The sequence below is a fragment of the Lithobates pipiens genome, unplaced genomic scaffold (assembly GCF_037356315.1).
Source record: "Lithobates pipiens isolate NorthernLeopardFrog02 unplaced genomic scaffold, aLitPip1_a1.2 Scaffold_18, whole genome shotgun sequence".
NCBI lineage: Eukaryota > Metazoa > Chordata > Amphibia > Anura > Ranidae > Lithobates > Lithobates pipiens.
In genome coordinates this window covers 654,179,492-654,187,737 of record NW_027507758.1, presented here as the reverse complement: position 1 = coordinate 654,187,737, position 8,246 = coordinate 654,179,492, and the positions used below count along the sequence as shown (strand labels likewise).

Here is an 8,246-nt window from a genome sequence, read left to right as displayed (position 1 = left end):
GGCTCAAGAGCACGGCGGGGTAAAGGTGCCTTGACTAGTCCAGAAGTCTGTACCAGTAAAGGCCGGGAACTCAGGAACAGGACGCTGGAACACAGCAGGTAGCAGGCAGTGGAGTCAGCAGATGGCTGGCAGAGGACAGGCCGAGATGCACCACCGGAAACCAGAGCTGGAAGCAGGCTGGGGGCAGGGAGCAGGGTCAGACAGGCCAGGTAGACAACAGACAGGCAGGTCAGGCAGAGACAGCAGACTGGAGCGTAGTCAATCACAGGCAGGCAGGCTTTGGCAACAGATCGGGGCATAAACAGCAGGCAGAGGCGTAATCGGGTCACAAGCAAGTTCGGCAACAGGTGTAGGTAACTGGAGACAGGTATCAGTCCATGGGAAACCAGAGATCAGGGCAGAAGGCAGGCAGAGGTAGTCAGGAGCAAGCCGGTTCGGTATCAGATGTCACACACACAGCAATTGGGGTTCAGGTAACCCTGTAGACCAAGCAGCAGCTTGTCACCCTTGAAGCTCAGTTTAAATAGCCTAACTGGCTCCAGTTCTAGCGACAGGTGCGCGTGCCAATTGCGCAATCGCGCCCGCACGTTCACAGAAGCACCAGTGGCCACTCTAGGCATTCTTGGTGGGTGCCTGGTATGCGCCCGGGGGGGGGGGGGGGGGGGCGTCAACTGTAGACTGTGGACGTCTTCCCTGACAGGTCCTGTTTGCTACGGAAATGGTGGACCAGCTCTAACGGGAGTTTTAGTGTATCCTTACTGCATACAGACTAGTGCTTTTACTAGAAAAGGATAGGTAGCATATGCAAGTATATACAGTATATGTAAATGTATATTTGTAGCACTCTGTAGGTCTTGTATTGTATTGCTGTAACTGTTTCCTTGGCTTTACTGCAATCATTAGCCAAATAGCAAGAATTAGCAAAACAACTGTGAGTTGCATCACTTCCCAGTTGAAAACAGAAGGATCCAATGTTCCCTGAAGATGGGCTTTACGACTTACCATATCACCAATAAAGTGCCCCAGTAGTCCTTACACTTCCTGCGCCAACATACCAGAGCCAACACAAAGTGAATAGCTCCGACGTACGCTTTTCAGTTGGAACACCTTTGCAGCCAAGCTGCATTTTACATTTACTATTCCTCCGACGTGTCCCATTTGTCGGTGTCAATGGCTGCACTGTGATGTAATGTGTAGTTAATTATGTTTTTTTTTCTCTCCTCTATAGGATACGAGCCGCTTGGCGTCGTTTTTTTATTTTTATTTTTTTTTTTAAGTATTGCACATGGATCCGCAGCCAGAAATCCCCTGTAAATATCTGTATATGGAGCGTACCTTCCTGGCCAGGGCAGAAGTCCCGGGGGGGGTGGGGGTGGGGCTCAGTCTAAATATATAAGCAGAAGAAAGTATGAAATATTAATTGAAATCCCGGCGCCACCTCTCCGTCCGCTTTCCATTCCCGGGGGCGAGGCAACAGGAAAAGAGATGAAGTGCAATGTGACTTTATTCCGGCATCGGCCAATGAGAGCCTTTCCAGTGTTTACATTCCGCCTCGTGTCTTATAGCTCTTTCCACAACTCCCTTTATATTCGTTTGGATTCCTGCCCTAAAGGGGAACGCTCGAATGTTTTCAGTAAGCGCGTTCTGCGAGTTTATATTTATATCGGTTTAAATTGGTCGCTAGGGATGAGTGAAACTGAGACTTCTCATTTCCCTGAAATTTTGGCAAATAACCAGAACACCTCCCTGGGGGTACAAGGAGAGGAAGAACCGGGGGGGGCTTTTATCAGCGGGAACGCGGTGGTGCGCAGTTCTGGAACCTCCAGTAGTTAAAGGATGTAATGGTAAGGGGTGCTGGAAGGTGGGATCTATTGTCTGGGATGTGTAATGTTTCTGGGGGGCAGAGCTACTGTTGTGGAGGAGGAGGAACAGGGGCGGCCCGTCTATTGCCACCTCCCCTATCCATACATCCGGCTCCTTTCAGGACACCAGAGGCTTCGATATAGTGCGGTCTTGGGTCGCAGAGAATGTGCTCCGAGCCCACTCAGGTGTGTTACAACAGCGAATCAGTATTCCCTGTTGTAACACCGACTCTCCTCCCGGCCAATCATGAAGCGGGTTTTGACACCGCTCCGCATGCTCGGATAAGGCTCTGGTACGGATTATGGGGAGGGGGGAACCCACATCATTTTTACAAAAAAAATATGATGTGGGGTTCCCCTTAAAATCCACACCAGACCCCAAGGGCCTGGAATAGAGGGGGGGGGGAATGGGATTTTTTCGACCGAGGGCACATATCGATAGGACACCGGCAATTCTTTTCTTTAAAATTAAACTTTATACAACCCTGTAGAAGAAAGACACTTACCTATTCTCAGAGCACTCAATCACGTGATCTCCCCAGCGGCCGGCTTGGGAAGGGGGAGGGGGGGGGGCCCACAGACAACGGATGGAATGCCTGGGCAGTGATGTCATCCAAAGACTTAATATAGGGCATCCGTTGTCGGTGCTCCCTCCTCTCCCCTGAAGCAGTCTGCTGGGAGCGGATCACGTAACCGGAGTGCATCCGTTGTCGGTGCTCCCTCATCTCCTCTAAAGCAGTCTGCTGGGAGCCGATCACGTGACCAGAGGGCAACCGTCGTCGGTGCTCCCTCCTCTCCCCTGAAGTAGTCTGCTGGAAGCCAATCACATGACCGGAGGTCGTCCGTTGTCGGTGCTCCCTCCTCTCCCCTGAAGCAGTCCACTGGGAGCCGATCACGTGACCAGAGGGCAACCGTTTTTTTGTGCTTTTCTCCTCTCCCCTGAAGCAGTTTGCTGAGAGCCGATCACGTGACTGGAGGGCATGCGTTGTCTGTGCCCTCTCCTCTCCCCTGAAGCAGTCCGCTGGGAGCCCATCACGTGACCGGACCGGCCTAAGAATAGATATCGATCTTCTTTTTACAGGATATTTTGTATAGGAGTTAGGAGGGGGAAGAGAGCAGGTTTAAAGCAGAACTCCGGGCAATTTTTGTTCTCTATGCAGTGGGGCATGTTTTGAACTAGGAGGTTTTTGGAGAGCCGAGATATACTCTCCCAATCCTCCCAGCACAAGAAGAGACACCCCTTTGGTTCCTCCCCCCGCACGGTCCAGCGCTCTTGTGCGGTGGACTGTTCCTGACATCATCACGCCCATAGGCCGGTTCTGGACATGAAGACATCAGAAACAGTTCACTGCTGGACGTGGGGGGGGGGGGCAACGTTTTCCACAGGATCGGGCGAGTATAAGCAGAGTTCACCCCTAGACAAAACAAGTAGTTAACCCATGCATTCTGGGGCATAGCTCCACTGCATGGGGGGACAAAAAAATTTGACCCGCTTTAGGAACCTGCAAAGGACTTTGATAAAAATAAGAAAAAAAAATGGGGCCCTCAAAGCACCCCCACAACCCCCCCCCGCCAGCAGCACCCATGATGGTTCCTGTGCTCTCACATTCCTCTGGGCACCCAGGACCATGGGGAAGAGCTTGACCAGTGAGAGCAGGAGGAACTAGTAGAACATTCGAGACTCCAAAAAAAAAAAAACACAACTGTTTATGTGAAAAGTGTCGGTATAGGCTTGGTAGTCAGTAGACAAGTGGTTAAAGGCGCCAACAAAGCTGCTCAAAGCTTTCTAAATGCTCGCTGTGCACATGGCTCTTGCTGCAGATGAATCCCATGTGAAGCTCCCACCCCAGAACCATTAGAGGGACACTTTGCATGTGAAGCTCCCATCTCAGGACCATTAGAGGGAGTTTGCATGTGAAGCTCCCATCCCAGAACCATTAGAGGGACACTGTGTATCAAACTCCTACCCCAGAACAATTAGAGGGACAGTTGGTATGTGAAGCGCCCATCCCAGAACCATTAGAGGGACACTTTGCATGTGAAGCTCCTGTCTCAGGACCATTTGAGCAGGGATATGAAATTAGTGGACCTCCAGCTGTTGCAAAACAAGGACTTTCTCATAAGAAAATAAAAATATGGGGCCCACAAAGTAAGCACAACCCCCCCCCCCCCCCCCCCCCTCCAGGCCCAGCCAGCTCCAAAAACAAAAACTGTTTATATGTGAGAAGTGTCAGAATAGACTTGGTAGACAAGTGGTTAAAGGCTCCAACAAAGCTGCTCAAAGCTTTCCTAATGCCCAGAACCATTAGAGGGACACTTTGCATGTGAGGCTCCCATCCCAAGACCATTAGAGGGACAGTTTGCATGTGAAGCTCCCATCCCAGAACCATTAGAGCAATGGTTCTCCACTCCTATCCTCAGGACCCACTAACGGACCAGGTTTTATGTATTACCTTGGGGGGAGATGCAGACTAGAATACGGCAATCACTGAGCAGCAAATGATATCACCTGGGATGTATTTCAATTATCTGGCCTGTTGGTGGGTCCCGAGGACAGGAGTTGAGAACCGCTGCAGATTAGGAGGGACACTTTTTTCCTGTCTCAGGACCATTAGAGCAGGGATATGCAATACGTGGACCTCCAGCTGTCCCATCATGCTTCTGCCTCAGGGTGTCATGCTTGTGGCCTGTCAGAGACTTGCTATACATCGTGAGACTTGTAGTTCCCCAACAGCTGGAGGTCCGTGCATATCCCTGCATTAGAGGGACAGATTGCATGTGAAGCTCCCATTCCAGGACCATTAGACAGATACTTTGTGTGTGGCGCTCCCATCCCAGAACCATTCGAGGGACACTGTGTGTGAAGCTCCCACCCCAGAACCATTAGAGGGACACTGTGTGTGAAGCTCCCACCCCAGGATCATTAGAGGGACACTGTGTGTGAAGCTCCCACCCCAGGACCATTAGAGGGACACTGTGTGTGAAGCTCCCATCCCAGGACCATTAGAGGGACAATGTGTGTGAAGCTCCCACCCCAGGACCATTAGAGGGACACTGTGTGTGTGGTGTGTGTGTCTCCCACCCCAGAACCATTAGAGGGACACTGTGTGTGAAGCTCCCATCCCAGGACCATTAGAGGGACACTGTGTGTGAAGCTCCCACCCCAGAACCATTAGAGGGACACTGTGTGTGAAGCTCCCACCCCAGGACCATTAGAGGGACACTGTGTGTCTCCCACCCCAGAACCATTAGAGGGACACTGTGTGTGAAGCTCCCATCCCAGGACCATTAGAGGGACACTGTATGTGAAGCTCCCAGAACCATTAGAGGGATAGTGTGTGTGTGTGTGTGTGTGTGTGTGTGTGTGTGTGTGTGTGTGTGTGTGTGTGTGTGTGTGTGTGTGTGTGTGTGTGTGTGTGTGTGTGTAGCTCTCACCCCAGAACCATTAGAGAGACACTGTGTGAAGCTCCCATCCCAGAACAATTAGAGGGACACTGTGTGTGAAGCTCCCACCGCAGGACCATTAGAGGGACAATGTGTGTGAAGCTCCCACCCCAGGAGCATTAGAGGGACAATGTGTGTGAAGCTCCCATCCCAGGACCATTAGAGGGACACTGTGTGTGAAGCTCCCATCCCAGAACCATTAGAGGGACACTGTGTGTGAAGCTCCCATCCCAGGACCATTAGAGGGACACTGTGTGTGAAGCTCCCACCCCAGAACCATTAGAGGGACACTGTGTGTGAAGCTCCCACCCCAGGACCATTAGAGGGACACTGTGTGTGTGTGGTGTGTGTGTGTGTCTCCCACCCCAGAACCATTAGAGGGACACTGTGTGTGAAGCTCCCATCCCAGGACCATTAGAGGGACACTGTATGTGAAGCTCCCACCCCAGAACCATTAGAGGGATAGTGTGTGTGTGTGTGTGTGTGTGTGTGTGTGTGTGTGTGTGTGTGTGTGTGTGTGTGTGTGTGTGTGTGTGTGTGTGTGTGTGTGTGTGTGTGTAGCTCTCACCCCAGAACCATTAGAGAGACACTGTGTGAAGCTCCCTCCCCAGGACCATTAGAGGGACACTGTGTGTGAAGCTCCCATCCCAGAACCATTAGAGGGACACTGTGTGTGAAGCTCCCATCCCAGGACCATTAGAGGGACAATGTGTGTGAAGCTCCCATCCCAGAACCATTAGAGGGACACTGTGTGTGAAGCTCCCATCCCAGAACAATTAGAGGGACACTGTGTGTGAAGCTCCCATCCCAGGACCATTAGAGGGACACTGTGTGTGAAGCTCCCATCCCAGGACCATTAGAGGGACACTGTGTGTGAAGCTCCCATCCCAGGACCATTAGAACAATGGTTCTCAACTCCTGTCCTCAGGACCCACTGACAGGCCAGGTTTTATGTATTACCTTTGGGGGAGATGTAGACTAGAACACGGCAATCACTGAGCAGCAAATGATATCACCTGGGATGCATTTCAGTTATCTGGCCCGTTGGTGGGTCCCAAGGACAGGCGTTGAGAACCGCTGCAGATTAGGAGGGACACTTTGCAGGCTCTGAACACACAACATTCGCTCCTCGTTTATTCCACAATTAATTTTATTGCAAAAAAAACAAATCAATAAAAACCTAAACGGTAAACGAAATAAAAAGGAACACCCTACAGGTACATGGCCAAATCTGAAACCCAAAAATGTAACTTTTTTTTTTTAAATGTTATTTTAGAAACACAACGCTACAAACGAACAGGTATTTACAGCTTCGGAATTGTACAAGGTGCAAAAAATAAAATAAAAATAAATCACAAAAATAAAAATGTCCACTCTAACAACTGACAGTCCATAGGGGAGCGGAGAAGAGATTCTGCCGAGTGCCGTCTCTTCTAGAACTCTATAAGACCTGAAATACAAAGCTTGTGAAACAGGCGACAAATGTTTTCATACACAGAGAGACTGACGATTGCTGGCGGTGGCTCGGTGCGTTGGCGTCCTTTTGGTGGGATTGCATCTCATCTCAACGGGGGGCCACAGCTGAGGCCAACATTTCACTCTTTAATGTTGGCGGTACACATATCCCCCTGGTGGGATTTATGTGTCGATGGGCCGGTGTCAGCATTTTATGCTGGGAGCATGCTCAATCGAGCGCCCCCAGCACTACTGCGCCATCAGCGACAGCTTCTGGTCACTTAGCCAATAGGTCGGGTTCTTGATCAAGTGATCACTGTAATAGCCAATCATAGTGATCACATGACTGGGAAGTCCAGGAACCACCACTGGTGTTTAGAACTTCTTTAAAGGGCCAGCAGAAAGAGGTTAAAAAAACAAAAACAAAAACACAACTGATCTCCAGCTTTAGTTTGAGCTTAAACAGTTCAGTCGGACCAAGCTGGCCCAAATAAACCATTTCCCTTCACTAGCATGTGCAGCCACTGGGGGCGCTGTATAAACTGTATGCAGCTGTGGCCTCATACAGTATATAGCACTGTTTACCGGGTGCAAGAGAATATCTTCCCATCTCACACCTGGAAAAAGATAGCGTTGGTCTGAGCAGCGCTCAGCCATTCATAGACCGCTTTGTATTCCATCAATGAATCAAAAGGTTGTGACAACATCAGTCTGCCTCTGAGCTGACCTGAGACTACATACAGTACTGTGATCCGTGTGAGAAAGGAGACCATCCCGTCTCACACCCGTAACACTATAGCCTCAGTCTGAGCGGCGCTCAGCCATTTATAGGCAGCTTTGTATGCCATCGATGAATCAAAGGATGTGACATCAGTCTGCCTCTGAGCTGAGCCTACATACAGTATATAGTACTGTATTCTAGGTGAGAGAGAGAGGAGACTTTCCCCGTCTCACACCCGGAACAAGATGGTGTAAGTCTGAGTGCCCCTCAGCCATTCATAGGCATCTTTGCATTTTATTAATGAAGACAAAGCTTTCTGTGATTGGCTGAGTCAGAGGTTGTGACATCATCAGCCTGCCTTTGAGCTGTGGCTACATACAGCTTATATAGGAGCACACACCCAGCAGCCACATGTTAGTGAAGGGAAATCGTTTGTTGGCCCGAATGAACTATTTAAACTGAAACGAAAGCTGGAGTTCAGCTTTAATATACAATCCTTACTAAAATAAAAAAAATATATAAATAAAAAATTTCGAACAAACGAAGGATCGCCTGGATTTGAATTCTCGACTAAACGATCCTATTGATACATGTGTGGCCACCTTTAGTCGCTGTAGCGAGGAAAATATCCCTTGAGCCGCACATTGCTGCAAAATTTGCTATGAAAGTGTCTGTCAGTTCCAGCCTGGGCTCAGGCCACGCCCCCTATGTTTCACCCCCCCCCCCCCCCCCGGAGCCTAGTCATGATCCCCATGAGGGGTCTC

General features: G+C 50.0%; 1 protein-coding gene across 1 annotated transcript in view; it reads right to left on the bottom strand.

Annotated features, from left to right (window-relative positions):
* Positions 1 to 6,438: 6,438 nt before the first annotated feature.
* Positions 6,439 to 8,246, bottom strand: part of SLC4A1AP (solute carrier family 4 member 1 adaptor protein) — a gene marked incomplete at its 5' end in the record, with an annotated part of 23,447 nt that continues 21,639 nt past the window's right edge. Inside the window, 1 exon segment of the mRNA XM_077489423.1 lies at positions 6,439 to 8,246. This exon segment is cut by the window's right edge and continues 633 nt beyond it.